The sequence below is a fragment of the Cygnus atratus genome, chromosome 12 (genome assembly GCF_013377495.2).
Source record: "Cygnus atratus isolate AKBS03 ecotype Queensland, Australia chromosome 12, CAtr_DNAZoo_HiC_assembly, whole genome shotgun sequence".
In the NCBI taxonomy this organism is placed as follows: Eukaryota; Metazoa; Chordata; class Aves; order Anseriformes; family Anatidae; genus Cygnus; species Cygnus atratus.
In genome coordinates, this window is record NC_066373.1 from 11,993,823 (window position 1) to 12,009,084 (window position 15,262).

General features: G+C 44.6%; 1 protein-coding gene across 6 annotated transcripts in view; it reads right to left on the reverse strand.

Moving 5' to 3' along the window:
- The window catches only part of RANBP10 (RAN binding protein 10), a 75,108-nt gene that overhangs the window by 58,288 nt on the left and 1,558 nt on the right, over positions 1-15,262 (reverse strand). The gene's annotated exons all lie outside the window — the stretch shown is intronic.

Here is a 15,262-nt window from a genome sequence, read left to right on the forward strand (position 1 = left end):
TTCTGATTCCATCTTTTTATTAACTTTTCTTAAACAAGCTTCCTTAATTTATATAGCATTTTTTGGCTGTGTATTTTTTCTTCGGAGGAACTCTGAAGTGTTAGGGTTTGGGGGCCTTTTTACAGTACTTCTCAAAGGACACTAACCATGAGTATTTATGGTCAATGCCGCAGAGGAATTTATAAACAGTTTAAAAAAATAAAAAATTCTGCACTGCTTAGAGCATGAGTCAGAAGTTACATCCTCTCCCATGAGTTCCCTGACTAACCTCTTTGCATCAGTCATTTATAGCATCTAAAAATTTAGTCTCACACCCCTACGTGACATACACATGATCTACACAGAGAAAAATAAATAAATTTTAAAGATGTGTTTACAGCCTGCCAGGCACAATATGGAAGATTTCTCCTTATATCTGCAAGGTGCTCTCTAGCTTTTCCTCGCCCACCTTCTTAGAGCATTGGCAGATAAGACAGCATGTTTGTTAGCATTTCAATTTTCTTGCTCCTGCTGAGTCTGGAAACCTCTGCTACTACCACATTCTCCTTGCTGCATAGTGGGTTTTGCTGTTTTGATATCTTCGACTGCGTGCTAGAAGTGAGGACCATAGTCCACAGCTAAAATTACATTCCAGCTTTATGTTGCTTCAGAGAGCAGTGCGAAGTGCCACCTTTGCCAATTGTTCAAGCCCCAGATGAGCTGTGATTCAGAGTTCAAGGTCCCAAATTGTTTGAACACAGTAAAGGCACCACCTAAGCCCGGACCATTAACAACAAGAGTGCTTAGCCCTGCCTCTGGCAGGCCTGGAAACACTTAGCAAAAACCTGTTGAGGAGCAGACAGCTCGGTTACGTCAGCAGAACAATTCTCCCTGACTTTACCTGCTCACATCAGCAAGCCCAAGATTTCTTGAATTTGCGGGTGACTTCCAAATTCTGTTCAATGGGCAGGGCATGTCTCTTGGTATACAGAACGTGCCTTACGTCCTGATTTATTTGGCTGAGCTGAAGGTGAAACACCATAAAACTGCTCACCGTGTCTCTTCTAATGCAGCTTTGCCATGTGATGGTGTCATTTCTTTCGTTTCAGTATCATATACAGCATGGCTCTGCTGGTCCTTTGTTTTTTTGTTGTTTTTTTTTTTTTTTGTAATTTATAGCATTCAGTATTATAGCATTCTGTATAACATAAATAACAAATCTCCACAGAGGCTGCCCTTCTACATCATCACCAGTTTTGGAGGTTTCAGGTGTGGACAGACTCCATAGGGGATATTCATCAACTGCAGTCCCTTTTTGAGGGTCCAAAAGAGTCTCTTAGAAGGGGACGCACAGCTAGTGAAGCACTGATACAGTGGTAAAGGCGAAATGTAAGGAAACAACAGCACTGACTTTCAAACAGGAAAAAATACTTTATGGGAAGTTTGGGGGGAATGATACATTTAAATCTATTATTGATCCCAAATGAGAAATCTACCTTAGCTATAGCAAAAAAGCCAGGCAAAAAGAGATATCCTAAAACCATCTTGTCAGTGGTGAACACTCAATACCTGGAACTCCCCCACACACCAGTCAGAAGCATCAAAAATGCTGCAATACTTAATCAGCAGATCAATTCCAAATAGAGCAGAAAGACAGACAAAAATAAACGCAGACACATGCCTATGATTCAATCAGAAGAACAGTTTTGTTTCCCCTTATCAGCAACCTAGACAGTTACCATAGCACCAAATTCTTTACAAATTCTGCTGCACCTCAGCCCTGCCCAGTGGATACGAGCTGCTTTTTAAAATTCAAACAGGCTGGATGAGCCACACACTCCACCATTACGGCATCAGCTGATTCAATTAAGAATTTTAGCAGTGATCATACCATATAATTTTCATTAATTTTCTAAAATGATATAAAAGAAAAGGTTTTAACTTTCTGACACGTAGACTTTGGGTTATCATGGGCTGATACATCATAATAATGAGTAACTTGAGTACTTCCCTAAACCCAGAGCTTTGCTCTACATCGTTAAGTCTGACAGACCAAAAGTTAACTTTTCAGCCAACTGGACGCACTCTCTGGATGCAAATTGGCCATCTGCGTCCCACTGCACAAACAGACCACAATGACAAGCCTTCATCTGACATGCGATCAATGGCCAGTGGCCGGGCATCACTGGAGGACTCCTGCTGATACATGCAGCATCCACAGCTGCAACCCCCTAGGCACCATACAATGATGCACTGAGATTTACATCAAATCATGCAGCACCAGAAAAGGCACGTAAAGGCTTAAACAAACACAGTAACAGAAGTTCTAGCTGCAAAAGTTTTTGTAACACAAAGGTGGCCTCTCACAATCCAACATACGCACACTGAACCTGTACGATATGGATAAACATCCGAACAGGCAAAAGACCAAGAACATATATTTTCATTTACTCCATCAATATAAGGCCAAGTTAGCATGCTGACCCACCATAACAGCATTTCAGCACCACTTCTGTGACTACTGCCTCATCAATTCACACATGAATAGCTACACAGTAGGTGATAATTTATCTGGTTGCTACTAGTCAGGTACGGACATGTTATAACACTGTGAAAACTTCAATGCACAGGATGCTAGTTTCTAGATCCCTAAGGACAGATTGCAAAAATATTCAAATGGCTGTAATTTAGCCAGATCTAAATCCCAGTTTAATAACCCCTACCCTAAGTCCTGCCCCATGCCTGTCAGCGTTCAAGAGGCATTTGGATAACGCCCTTATTAATACGCTTTAACTGCTGGTTAGCCCTGAAGTGGTCAGGCAGCTGGAGTCGATCATCTGCAAAGGCCCCTTCCAACAGAACTACTCTATTCCATACCTCCTACTTCAAGCCTCTATTTCCCTAGGCCAGAAGTGAACTGCCTTCACTGTGTAACCCTGCTTCGCATCCCCGTCACAGAACCTGCACCCATCCATGCCTGCCGCACACACAGCAGCCTACCTGTCTGCTTCTGCTTGTCCTGACATCCACACCAGCTAGCGGGCAGAAGATGGAGAAGGCTTAGGCAGAATCAGGATCTGCCACTTAAACTTCTCTTACCTGTAGCAGGACCATTCCTCCTCACTCCAGAATTTCACATGCTGGATAGCACCAGCCAAGCGAAGCGCAGATTCAGTGAGCGACACTGCCTGACATGTGGGCCTCAAGATGGTAAGGAGGTGACAACCTCTTCTACAGCTTTGCACTCAAGAGACATCCCCCAAGAAAGCACAGATCCAGGCTCCATACGGCATCGCACCTCCTTCCAGTCACACCACCCACCCTGCTCATCTGACACATCAGATAAAAGGCAATCAGAGTGAGCTGAGAAATACAGACCCTGCCAAGCTACACTTGGAATATGGCTGAGATGCAAGGACTTTGCATGCTGTGATGTTCACTGCCAGAGGTCCTCAAAAGATATGGTCTTTGTAACCAGTTGCAGTTTGGACTGAGCAAGCATTCAATATTTTTAATCTTTATTTTTAAGGTATGCATACATCGATAAGAATGCGTTTTCCCTTTCCCACCGCTGTCTTGTGAAATACTCATCCAAGGTATAGATAGCAAGAGCAGAATCTCAATTCTCAATACCATCTTGAAGACAACAAGCTTGTCTTAAAGATCTCACAGTCCCATATATTTGGCTTCTCAAGAAGCCAGAGGAAAACAGTCCCCAGAAGCAGAAAAAAAATAGAGATGGATTTGATGGGTGGACCATTCAGTTGGTAAGGAGTTGGCTTGAAGGCCACACCCAGAGAGTGGTGGTCAATGGCTCCATGTCCAAGTGGAGGCCGGTGACGAGCGGTGTCCCTCAGGGGTCTGTCCTAGGACTGGTACTGTTTAATACCTGCTTAATTAAATATGCTTTACCAAGGACATAGACTATGGGATCGAGTGTACCCTCAGCAAGTTTGCAGATGACACCAAGCTGAGTGGTGCAGTTGATACTATAGGAGGAAGGGATGCCATCCAAAGGGACCTGGACAAGCTTGAGAATTGGGCCCACGTGAACCTAATGAGGTTCAACAAGTCCAAGAGCAAGGTGCTGCACCTGGGCCGGGGCAATCCCAGACATGAGGACAGGCTGGGAGAAGAACTCATTGAGAGCAGCCCCGCAGAGAAGGACTTGGGGGTTCTGGTGGACGAAAAGCTCGATATGAGCTGGCAGTGTGTGCTTGCAGCCCAGAAGGCCAACTGCATCCTGGGCTGCATCAAAAGAGGAGTGGGCAGCAGGGGAGGGAGGTGAGTGTCCCCCTCTGCTCTGCCCTTGTGAGGCCCCAGCACAAGAAGGAGGTGGATCTGTTAGAGCGGTTCCAGAGGAGGACCACAAAGATGACCAGAGGGCTGGAGCAGCTCTCCTATGGGGAAAGGCTGAGAGAGGTGGGGATGTTCAGCCTGAAGAAGAGAAGGCTCTGGGGAGACCTCATTGCGGCCTTTCAATACTTCAAAGGGGCTTATAAAAAAGACGGAAAACAACTTTTTGCTTGGGCAGAAAGTGATAGGATGAGGGTGAATGGTTTAAAACTAAGAGAGGGGAGATTTTGATTAGAGGTTAGGAGGAAATTCTTCACTCAGAGGGTGGTGAGGCACTGGCACAGGCTGCCCAGAGAAGCTGTGGACGCCCCATCCCTGGAGGTGTTCAAGGCCAGGTTGGACGAGGCCCTAGGCAACCTGATCTAGTGGGTGGCATCCCTGCCTGTGGCAGGGGGGATGGAAATGGATGGTCTTTAAGATCCCTTCCAACCCAAACCATTCTATGATCCTATAACAAGCAATTCCTTGAGCCAAAAGATGTTTCTCTAGAATAAGCCTGATACTGAGACAACCTGCCAAACGACCAATATAAGAAAAGTTTTTTTGGCTAGTCTAAAGCTGCTTTGTGCAGGCAACCCACAAAAATGCTTATGAGCCCAGCAAAAGAGCTAAGAACAGACCTGTTCTTTGACAGCAAGTAACTAATGCTGAAATTCCAGCACTTCAATCTGTTCGGCTTCTCAAGCACAGGAATGGAGAACTCACTAGGTAGTCAGAAGGAAGAAGAACACAGCAACAGCAGCAGAATTCACGCATATCCCTACTTGACATTTTTCAGTTTTAAGAATCCCAGGAGCAAAGAAAATCTCCCTTGCATGCCTGGAAAGCACCCAGCACTTAGGAGGCATTCCTACTTGCAAAGTAAGTAAGGGTGAGTCAAAAGGAGGAAGAAAGCAATTAGTGCGTGGTTGTAACTGGACTAGGCAGTATACTTCATACAGAGGAGGGGTTTCTTTACTCAGAAAGCAGCAAGACTCTCTCCAAGAAACATGAAAACACTACTCATCTCAAATGCTAGTTCTGACTCTTCCCTGAAGAGAAAGATACTACGCTTCCTCTATTTATTTCCTAATCTCTTGAACGGTACCAAGTTAGGATGGTGAAACATCCTAGTCACTCCTCTTCCAGGTGCCTGTGAAGCCTACCTACAAGGCAAATGAGATTTACACCACCTGAAAATGGGGAGACAAAGGTGGAAAACTAGGGGCCTAGAACCTGTTTATTGCGCCAACAGTGCACTGACACGGCAGTCTCTCCCTAGAGCGTGCTTTAGTACAGGTGCTGAGGTACACCAAAGCCCAAATTTCAGGTGAGTCAAAACCAGACATTACCTGAATTGTTTTGTAGGCCATGACTTTTAGCAAAGTGGTAGTTCCCTAGTCAGTTAGCGAAGTAACAATATTGCTGTCACGTGGCAGAAATTCCTGGGACTGGTGTTTTATTACATGAATCACTCAGGAGCAAGCAACCCAGCTGAGCCACAGGTTAAACAAGGGATGTTTCTCTCATTCAGAGATGAGTATGATTCAAGGGTTTACTGCATCCTGCAATCTCTTCTATTCTTTCATAAATAATAACCACAACTATCTGGTAGGAATCCTGCCCAACTCTCCTGTAGCCCACTCTTTCAGCACACATGCAGTTAAGCCTAAAATAATCAAGTTAAATTACTAAATTAGAGATGAATAACACACCTCATCACACTGATGGCACTTCAGAGACTTTCACAGTTTCTTGTGCAAAGCTTTGAACTGCCGTTCTTTTTGTCCGAGGTGGGCTCTGAATTCACAAGAGATTTGAATAGTGGAAAGAAATGATAACCCGTACCGATTTCCATCTGAAACTTCACATTGTCCCAGTTGTGATGGGGCTAAGAAGCATGTTATTCTAAGGCAATGACAAACAAGTTGAATCTGTTAAAAAAAAAAAAAAAAAACACAAAGTACCTACAGTACAAAAATATCGGATTCCAACTCCATGGTCTAACAATAAATATTTTGGAACTACACCATAATGAATCTTGAAAGTGGAAGCGGCTCTGGTTTTATTTGTGGATATTGTACAGCTCTGTGGCAGTGCTTCAGAAATAGCCCTGACTGGCTCCAGAAAGAATCCCAATTCCCCAAGCAGAGGTCAGTAAACACAAACAATGCAAGGCTGAAAAGAAGTAGGCAGAATCAAGAAAATAAAATTCTTAGGAGCTCATTAAAAACAGCCACAAGTATCCTGAGGCTGGAAGAGTCCACGGGGCACATCACCCTCTGCAAGGCAGAGAAGCTGTAAAATCCAATCTACATTGAAGAGAAGGTGAGTGAACAGAGCAAAATGAGAGTCAGTAATCCAGTAACATATCATCTTCTCAGTCCATTTATGAGTAAGCACTGACAGAGCTACAGAGAGAGGAAAATAATTTTTTTTTTAACTAGACCAAAGTATCAGATTGTGAGCTCCCTTCCAATTTCGATATCATGTTCAACTGGTATGTTAGCTGTAGGAAAGGTCAAACTTACCCCTTTTCTGCGAGTTACCATCAGGAAGGGGATGATGTAGATTAGCAATGTACGCAGGAATACTCAAAGACAGAAAATAAAGATCAGAGATGAAGACGACTTGAGCTTCATTTGAGAAGGAAAAGGTATAATACAAACCTTCCCAGGCTGAAACCACTGTTAGGATCTGCCCAGAATAACCTCCACTTGCCAGCACAAGCACTGTCACATCCAAAAGGACCCCAAATCCTGCAACATACAGTGGCTGAAACCAACTGCATCTGAAGCTAAGGTGTCCCACCAAATTAGTTTTCCAACTTTAGACTTCCACTCTGGACAGCTGACTTGTTCCCTAAAACAGCTGCTATTCAACAAAGTTCACATAAGCCACATCAATGGCAAATGCTGCATTTGGTCTGGGAGCAGTACAAAGCATTTCTGATAACTCTCTGATTATTTATTCTGGTTACAGCCAATTGAATAAGTAAGATTTTTGTTCAGTTCGCCCTGCTGATTAACAAAGCTCACTTCCAAACACACTGCTCAGCGTTGCTGACAATTTTTATCCAACATATTAGAGAAGTTAAACATGTTTCCATGACAAAATGGACTTACGAGTGTTTGACTGCCAGTCTAAGCAACAGACCACTTTTTCCTGGCATGAACAAAGTCTAGAAAACGGTAGAGACAAGCACTAGAGATACCACAAATACCTAACAGAAAGGCATCCAAAACAGGGCAAGCCACAGAAAGGCTACAACTTCCACAGTGGAAACTCATCTTGCATTTCAGTCCATTGTAAGAGAAAGTCAGCTTCAAAGAGCAGTTTGAATTCCTGTATTCTCCACTAAGACAGCGGGAACAATGTAAAAGTAATACCCAAATCAGAACACATTCTGCTGCCAAGTAGTTGCTTCTCTTAAGAGGTATTCCATCATCCTCATACACTGATTTTATCTGTCTTAGGCTTCGATCAGAAAAGGGACAGTAGCAATTCTTACGAAAGGCGTATTTACTTGCTAACGCAAGTTTTCACTAAATTCCAAAAAAATGACAAGTCTGCAACATTTACTTAAGGACTATATTTTAGTTATGTGGAAAACGTATTACATAAAAAGTAACCCACCAAGTTTTGACATATGTACTTATAAAATAAGAATACTTACTCCTTGAAACAGTGGGGGGAAAAAACAAACAAAAAACAGAAGGTTAGGCAGAGCACCAGAAGAGCAACACACACTGAATTCACAGATCTTTATAGATACTAAGAACCCATAAAACAAAAAGGAAGATCTATCTCTAGCACTGCAACTATAGCATGCAAACTGAGATCTAGTCTTACACCACAAGTAGACTGTAAAGCTCACTGCAAGAAAAGCAATTAGGAAAATTAATTTGGCAGTAGTCACTATAATGTCGTTAACAGAAACCTACTTTACAGAGGCAGTAACAGAGCTGAAGAAACAGTCAGGCTTCACAGAAGATGATAAATTCTTTACTGGTTCATCACCCGATAGCTTCATAAATGGCGGGAAAAAAACCTCCCCTCTATTAAAGTTAAGCAACTTGTACAATTTAATTACTAAACAGAGAATTGCCTAGATGCTTAATCCTACAACATTTGAACAACCAGTTCCCATTAGTCTGTAATTTGATTTATTAGGTGTAAACATATACTGAAAAATTGAAGCATAATGTTTTACACATATTCTAAAGATACCCAGTTTATTTTGTTACAATTTACTTTTGCCATATTTCTACCTTTTTTACGACAGATATTCAGAAACAGCAGAGAGCGAGAGGGAAGGAAGAAAAAAAGAAAAACTTTTCCTCAAACTCTTCTTCTTTACTGCGCAGAATTCCACAATTGTAGTTGGGCGCGCACACACAAAAAATCAACAGAAAGAAGGGAGCTATCACAGCATGAAATATAAAAAATATCTGAGACTTCAGACCTAATCACGCACATCACAAGTGAAAAAGTCACGTATCACCATCACTACTTCCACTTTGTTTCCTTACTTCCTAAGCTGTTTTAATGAGGAATTGGCATTTTACCATTACAATGGTAAAGCCCATGACACTTCTGTAAAGCACCATGTTTCAGTTTCTACTTCATCGTTGTTGTTTTTTAATGCAATGGAAAGTTATCAACTGCAAAGCGGACACTTCAATCTCACAACTTGCTTTGCATCTGAGAAGCTGCTCTCAATACTACTCCCTTCTACAAGAGTTTAGCAGGGCGACCTAAACTGAGAGGTGATATGAGATACCATGAATCGATGCAAAACCTCCAAAGAAAATGAAAGTGTCTCCACACTTCAGAGCACCGAAGGTTTAGCAGAATACTGCTCAGCCAGTCAGTAGCTGAGCAAGCAAGACGTGCTTGGACAAGACTGTTTGCAAACGTGAACAAGGTGAGAACTGTTTACTGAATCTAGTTGGGGGTATTTATTTATGCGTTGGTTTCTTTAAATGACTATCTGAAGAACAGCGTAAGTTTAAACGAGCAGACATACCTGCAAACAGAACCACCCCCTCTCTTGGTGCCACTTCTGGATTCTTGGAAACGAGGGTGGAAAATAAAAAAGAGGAGACAATCAATTATTTACAAGCTTATCAGATATAAAGAAGGGAACACTCAGCATGTGCAGACACCAGAAACCCTCGGTTGCTACAGAATATTCCCCAGCCCTCGTTACAGCCACGTGCAGCCGCGTTGCGTTAGGAGGTGGCCGCGGTGCAGCCGGCTGAGGGATGAACAAAGACAACCACGCCATTAGAGGCCCTGACGTCAGGGCGCGACGTGGACAGACCTCTATCAGCATCTGGAAACCATTAGAGCACACTAGCGTAAGGCTTTTCAGAGAGCAATCACACTCACCATATGCTGAAGAGAAATGGAAAGTTGGCAGGGAGAAACGTAAGCAAGGAAGATGGGCAGATTACTTGTTACTCATGTAAAGACTGCTGAACAACCCAAAGATGTGACCTTTTATTTTTCTTTCTCAGTCAGGGCGAAGCTAAGCTATTTTTAAGGCTGGGACATGGCACACTTGTGTAAGAAAGCTAAAGAAAGGTTTTAAATAAACTGTTATGGCCTAAGCTAGATGAGCTCTTGCGCCTCTCTCCTCCAAGTACTCTGTCCCCGCTCTCTAAAGAAAAATGCCCGAGATGGAAGCTAGCACTGGCCAGCATCTCCGCAGAGCTTAAAGCAGCTGTGTAACGCAGCTCGAGGTGGGGCTGGAAGAGAGATCCCGACGCTCGCTGCTGCCCACGTCCTCCCACCCTCCCTCTTCTGTCCCCCTTCTGGGCCTCCTCTCCCCCGTTGAAAGGAAGCACTGCTCCAAGGAACTGATCCAGCTGAAAACCAACCCAGCAAAAAGACGGTTAACCCGATCCAACTCGTTGCACAGTCAGTGCTGGCAGGAAGAGAAGGGGAAATTAAAGAAGAAATCATGGCAGCAGGAAAAGCTAGAGCAGGTCTTTCAGCAGCCTTCCTGAAGCCAGCTCACAAAAGAGCCCCGGCGAGAGGAGACTCATCGCAGAGCTCCAGCACACCAAGGCACCCGCAACCAAGCTGCTGTCCCAAACCAGACACTGGCCAGGAAAAGACAGCTGTCAATAGCAAAGCGCCACTGCAAAGGCAACCCGCAAGCTCAGAACCAGAGGAAAGGCTGCAGGACAGGCGACTGTGGCCAGGAACCTGTGCACACTCAGAATCCGCCTCCGGGGAGCCCACCCCACGGCGGGGAGCCGAAACGGGTCACGAAAAAGAAACATCAGTCAGGAACAAGCACGGCCGCCCAGGAGACAATTCACCTTGCCCCTAATAAAGAGGGTAACAAAGCCGAACTGTCCTGCTGAGTCACAAAAGCCTCCAAGTCACGGGCTGGCTGCCCTACCCTGATGAGTCTTACAGACACCGTTCCTGGGATCATCTAATGGGGAAAGAGGCCGCGAGGTGCGCTGACGAACCGGCAGCACACAAACACGCCGCACGCAGAGGGAGCGTGAAAGTCCAGCACTTCAAATACAGCTGAGGTTGAACTGTTATAAACACCACCGTGATAAAAGCACGAGTTATTTGTGGCAGCTCAGGAACGTAAGGGTCACGTCCGTTTCTGCCAGTCTGTTCAGCTGAGGAATGCTGGAAGCAAGCCATTCGCGGAGCCACCCAGAGGTCTGGAGCAGGAGGGACCGTGGGACCCTCCTCCTTCATCCTCCTGCCGTGAGCACAGGAAACTCAGCGCACCCAGCAGCCTGGGGTCTGCCCGGGCAGACATGAAGATGGAGATGCCGCAGCCTCTCCGGATGCACCACATCCCAGCGCTGAACCGTTTTCACAGGGAAAATTCTCTCCTGCCCAGCTGGCGTTTAGCTTGCCGCACCTTGTGACCATTGCCTCCTGTCCTGTTCATCCAACCGACGGCACTTGAGCAACAAACACAACGGCTCAGGTAATTAAATCCCCAGCAAGTCTTAAGAGAAAACCGTCCAGCGAGAGGTTGAATTGAACTACACGAGGGTTGCAATCCTTCCCTTCCCTCCCCCAGCTCAGCCCACCCCCTCACTGACTCTCCTACAACCTGCGTCTGAGAGCAGAACCCTGACGAGCAGTCCTTTTTGAGAGAAAAAAAAAAAAAGGCAATTTCTGACACTGATGTCAACAGGTTAAATCATTATAATTATTTTGACGTGGCCAGTTTTCAACCAGCTATCTCCTTGAACCAGCTCACCACAAAACTGGGTAACAGATTGCGAGCATGAGGGAAGGCATGGAAACAAGGCAAGTGGCAGGGCAGAACCCCAGGGTCTTCGCTTGTATCATCGTAAAGCCTGGTGGAACCACTCCCTGCGTGCTCACTGCAGACAAGGAGGCGAGAAGAGGGCTGCGACTAATCGTAGGGAGTGTAAGCTGAACTCAGCTCTACGCTCTGAGGATAAGAACCATCTCCCCAAACAGCATCACAAACCACAGACCGATCTACTGGCAGATCTGACTTTTTAGATGAAGGACAGGACAATTTTTTCAATGGTAGTCTGGCAGCTTCCCCTCTCCCAGGAAAAGAGAACAGTAAATAAAGGTGATGCCTCATCAGTAAAGGCTAAAAACCAACAGGATGAGAAATGACCACTGTTCAGCAAAAAGTGAGTCTCAACCATCTTTCTTTAACTCAAAAGATGGTGGCTGTATCTCAGCGTGAGCAGCGGAAAACACAAAGCTAAGAAAAGCTAATAAATCTTAAAAGTTTAAGTGCACCAAACAGACTTTTCGCATGCTGCTAATTTGCTTTGAAAGATCAGCCAGGAAACTAAGCTAGATTTTAGCAATGCCGAGGCAGAAAAGTCTAGAGATGGTAAAGGGCAAGTTGTCGTAAACACTTCCATTTGCTTCATTAACAAAACCACCTTTACAAAGCAGGTGCCTTAAAGGGCAGGGGAGAAAGACAACGCAAAAGCAGCACCTCTTTTGCCAGCTACGGCTGCAGGGCCATGGCAGTCTGAAGCAACCGGTGTCTGTGCTGCCGCAGTCCCTCCCTCTTCTCTTGTGCAGGGACTGGGGTTTGCAAAACCGAGCAGGTAAGTAATCTGCCTGAAAAACAGCAGGGCTGGGGGGGCTTTTATTTTGCAGCAAGGATGCAATGAGGTGGGGAGGAAACGAAGGAAGGAACCACAGCACACTTGACTTAAATCACCTTAGCCCCATGAAAACAACTGATGGGAGAAGTTTCTCGGTTTGCTCTGTGCCTCAGCGACACCACCCATGCAGAACTCCCCAGGTCCGATGTCAGTTCAAGAGCCCTTGGTATACCAGAACATACCCTACAGAGGCAACATCTCGTCAGGAAAAAATAAATAAAATCATCTGCTGAGCTTCAGGATCCTTAAACCACCAGTGAATGTCACTTCTATCCTGCTTCTGAACTGCAACTTTAGTTTCTGTTGCGCATTAACGACTGTCAGCACCTAAGCAGGGCACACTGCCTTAGACTAACAGATTTATTAGCACTGAAAGATAGCTTTGGGCTACCGAGCAAAAGCCCCCAAGCAAAATCAATTGTAACTCCTTAAAGCACATTTTCTGAAACTCGTTCCACCAAAGTATTTGAGTAAGTCCTGTTTAGCAACCTGATTGCTCAGATTTTAAACCGAAACGCAAAGAGCTTTCACAAGCTCCAGCAACAGAGACACAATGGATAACATCACGTAACCTTCATCTCGCTGCTCCAAGCAGCACAAATAAACGACAAGATACCCAGCGGAGACTTTACGCCTGAAACGCTCGTTCTGAAAACGAGCTCAGAAAGATTCCTCTTGCTCTCCCCTTGCTCAGGGGCTTCCAACGAAGTTCCTAGGGACAGGCCTTACCACTTATGCCACTTGGAAACTTCCTTTCATTCCCTCCAATCCCTTCTTTAGATTTCTGGCCTTTTATTCCTTTAAACTGAAGCCACCACAGCGTAATAAACACCGGAGAGCTTCCTAAGAGCAGAGATGTTGCTGACACAGTTTGGCATTAGAACACACAGGGCCCCAATGGGCTGACTTCAAACTGTTAAAAATGCGACACACAAGAGTAAGCTTTCAGGGACAGGCAGCAGCTATAAGGTCACAATTACAAATCCCCAAAACCACAATGATAAAAATCGGAGCACTCTCCACCAGCAAAAGAAAAGCAAGGCACAAGAGTGGCCGAGACGTAAGTCAAGCTCTCCAATGGCTCACCGCTGCACTGACTTCGGACCATAGCTATCAACGTTTCATGTTCATATCGCTATAACGTTAAGACACGCAGTTCCATATCGTGCAAAGTGTTCCTGGAGGTAATTGGGATTACAGACTACACACAAAAAAAGACGAAACTCTGATCTTGGGAGGCATGCAGCAAATTCCATCGTCTCCCTGTAACGTTGACCTGGAACGCAACAAGGAGTAAGTGCTGCTCAGTGACCTTTCGTAAAGTGATTTCCTCGGAAAACTGTCTTGACGCACACCGTAGGTAATTTTAATTTTAGCGGCTACATAAACTAATCAAGTGCACGGTTTCAAAACAGACAAGCAGTTCAACACAAAGTCAGTGAACTGAAAGAACAGGGAAGGTCTTTTCCCGGCATTCGTAAAGCATTCAGCCCAGCATTCGCATATGTACGGACAACCTTTTACAGTTAGTAATTACTGCAATTATTGCAACAAATGCAACACCACTGAAGATCCTTGGCAAGTCCCCTTACAAACAGGTCACTTCCCAATTCAACAGTGACAGCAACAGTAAGAAATTAGGACTAATTTGGCGTCTAGTGGGAATGTTTGCTGCCCTTCCCTAAGACCTGTAAACAGGCCACAGTTCAAATGTTATTCTTGCAGGATTGGATTAATTAATTACACTCAAAACCTTCTCCTGGTCTGCTTTACCTTCTGGATGGCTGTAGCTGTGACATTCTGCCTTTAGCAATGGAAAAAAAAAAACATGCACACAAAGCACGTTGATACCTTTACAATGATTAAAAACTAATCTACACTATCAGCAGAAACCCAAACCCTGTCAGAAATGCCCCTTTACTGCATTCCCACACTTCCCCAAATCCTGAATATGCTTTTAAAGGAACTCCATAAGAGACATCCTGATCCAGCCACATTTTGGGAGAAAATAATGCCCAATACAGTGACCACAAGACTGGATGAGATCCAGAACTCACTGCCAGGTCAGGTCACTGACGTATCACTTAGTAAGGTACAGCTGCTTCTAATGTAGGATTTGCTGCTTTTGCAGTTCTTCCATTCAAAATAGTACAGACTGATACGGCAAACAGAGTCTCAGCAACAGTCTACAGTGTTAAATATTACCATAATACACACACACATATATATATATATTTGGTCAGGAAAAACATCCTTAGATTTAGCATTCTGGTTCCAGCACAGTCTCCCAAGCCTCCGCAGTTGTGATCTGTCACGATGCAATCTATCCTGAGAAACCAACTCGAGTCCAAACTCAGGACCTACACCAGAAATGAGACAAGTTTCACAGATTCCAGCTTACATGCATACACACCTCATTCCTCCCCCCCACCCTCCACAAGATCTCTTCCTTCATCATGTATACAGGACATTTAAAAACAGCCTCAGACGTTCTCCTTCCAGCACTCTTGTAGCTCTATTACCTCTCTCCCCCATGCAAACATCCCTCTAACAGTCCAACGTTAATTTTCAGGTCCCTCCCTTATTCTTCACTCCAATTTGAAGCCATCAGGAGCTGTGATCCAAACATGAACCCTGCACTCATTAGTTAGATCCTGATTTCTAAATTTTTCTTCCCATGAGACAGCCTAATGAAAACAACTGTGTGTCATCACCCGATCGGGAGTTTGGGCAGAGCAATTCTCAGTGATCAGCGGCCCTTATTCCCTCCCGTCAACACAAATGCTAAATTTGAA